The following is a 2,519-nucleotide window of genomic DNA, read 5'->3' on the forward strand; positions in this document are numbered from 1 at the left end:
ATTTTATTTTATTTTATTTTATTTTATTTTATTTTATTTTATTTTATATTATTTTTTATTTTATTTCACATTATCCTATTTTATTAATTTTTTATTTTGTTTCGTTTTTTTTTCAACTTTTTTATATAAATTTAGTCGTTTGCTTTTTCGTCTCCGTTTAATTATATTTTTGACGATCTCGATAATTAATATGGTGCCAAAATCAAAACCTCACAATGCAACTCACACAAACTCATCAAAAATTGGTGAATATTTAATTGCACTTAAAAAAATATGTATTTACATATATACATACCTACATACATATGTATATATGTAGATATAAATGCAAAATCTCAAAAATGAAACCAGTTTATCAAACAAACACCCCAAAAATGGCTATAATTATGACATTAACGGACATAATTAAATACTGTTTTCGGCCACTCAAGTCTCCACAGTTAAATTGCTGAATAAAGTTATAACAAAAGAAATGCCAAGTGGAAAGCCAAATATAATTTTAAATACAACTTATAAAAAAATCATCTTTAAAGGTGAAAACTAGTTTCGTGCAGTGCTTCACAAATTTGCAAAAAAAAAATTAAATGCAAATTTTGCAAAAATTTTGTCTGCAAAAAAGTTCAAATTACTTATTTAACCACGCAAAGCTGTTATTTTTGTTGTCACGCTAATGAGATGCAAATTTGTCTATTGATTTTTAACTTTGCAGACTACATACATTTGAGTAGCAATCAGCAGAATGATTGATTTGCTGCAATTATTTAAAAGTGGGCTACTTAGTTATACAAATACTCGTAAATTGTGTGCCGAATCGAGTTTTAAAAAAATATTCGTTTTTAGCTTAAAGTTTCGAATTTTTGTGGCATCGATAACTTTATTTAAGCAAAGTGATGCAATCGTTGAAACTGGAAGAAAGTCATGGACGGAGGTTGTGTTATTGAAGAGTTTGAAATTAGAAAAAATAACGCTCATTTCAATGAACTAGTTTCATAAGACCCCAATGATTTTGTTAACTGATAACCTATTTTTTGTCTTAGTACCGACTTCACGGTGCACAGTTAACCGCTAACAAAAGTCTAGCTATGATTTGATATTCACATACGCATACATACTTATGTAACTATGGGAATTCATGTCGCCTAAAATTATACAAATTCGAAAAATCTTATTTTTTTTTTATATATATAAAGAGGTAAGCGACTGCTGTAGCAGTATTTCTGCATCAAAAATAATATTTCGAATAAAATGTCGCCTATCGATATATTAATTTTGTTCCAAAAAAGTTGAAACTTAGCAAGAGTTTAACTATAGGGGCAAACAGGGCTTAAACGCTTGTTGAAAATCGAGAGAAAACCCGTTAGTCGTGGTTAACTACGCACTAGAAATTTGGCCTTGGAAGTACTTTAAGAACATATACCCGTACTGAGGTTATTTAAGCAGTGTGAGAAAATGCGTTTTTGAAAATAATTTTAAAACCTTAAGCTCACCGTTATTGAATGCTCTGACGTTTTAATTTTCATTTTTCATTTTCTATATTGTTTAGAGATGATTATGTACTATTTTCACATGGCTACCAAGTCGTATATCATTCCATTGTCCTCAACTTTATCTTTTTCTAATTATTGCCCTTAAACTCTAATTAAATCATAATAATTATGACATATTCCAACAATATTATGCTAATCCTGCGAAGGAAATAGCAAAGAGGCTAATATAGGTAGAGCAGCGCAATTAATGTGATATCACTCCCTTTGTCTGCTGCGTAGCGGGCAGGCAAGCAACCCCTTACGTATGTACCATTCCTCTCAGCCGCTTTTTTTTTGCAATTAAACCACAGTAGCTGAAATTTCGCTCTAACATGCTGTGACACCATAAATAATATTTTGTGCATTCATATGTAAATAAAATTATGAATAAATGACTTATAGCTATTATTGTGGCAATGTTGATGTTGGTATTGTAAGGTAAATTCATAAATAAAGATGAAATAAAAAATTTTCTCCAGATCGAAAAATATATATAATTTCGAAAGTGTAAAAGGTTTGCATAACATTATAATATTTAAATTTAATGGAAGTGACCGAAATTTTTTAATTACAACGAACTGTATTGGGTTTGAAACGTAGGAAAAAACAAGAGTATAAAATTAAATAATTTGTAAAATAGTGTTTGCCGACAGGGTGGCTTAAAATGGGAAATGCAGCATCAAGTCTTAAGATTCGTCCCGCATTGGGAACCACCGCCCAACCTGGCGCTATTTTCCACTCAACTTCAGGGTTGTGTTCCATATTGCTCTCACTTTTTTGCTAGGAGTATATTTTTTGCATAGCTGCTTAATATTTAGCAGCCAGCTTATTCGACTATTTATTCAGCATTTTCTCAATGATCTTGTCAGTGTTAATTGCAGGCAATTCATTACTGATGCAGCGCTGTTTTTGCTATAATGCCGGTGCAGTATTGCTTCCCTTCAAAGCCTTTTATAATACAAGAGACAATTCTTCACGAAAGCCAAACTGGTG

Source organism: Rhagoletis pomonella, unplaced genomic scaffold (genome assembly GCF_013731165.1).
Source record: "Rhagoletis pomonella isolate Grant_MI unplaced genomic scaffold, Rhpom_1.0 Rhpom_scaffold_00005, whole genome shotgun sequence".
Classification (NCBI taxonomy): Eukaryota; Metazoa; Arthropoda; class Insecta; order Diptera; family Tephritidae; genus Rhagoletis; species Rhagoletis pomonella.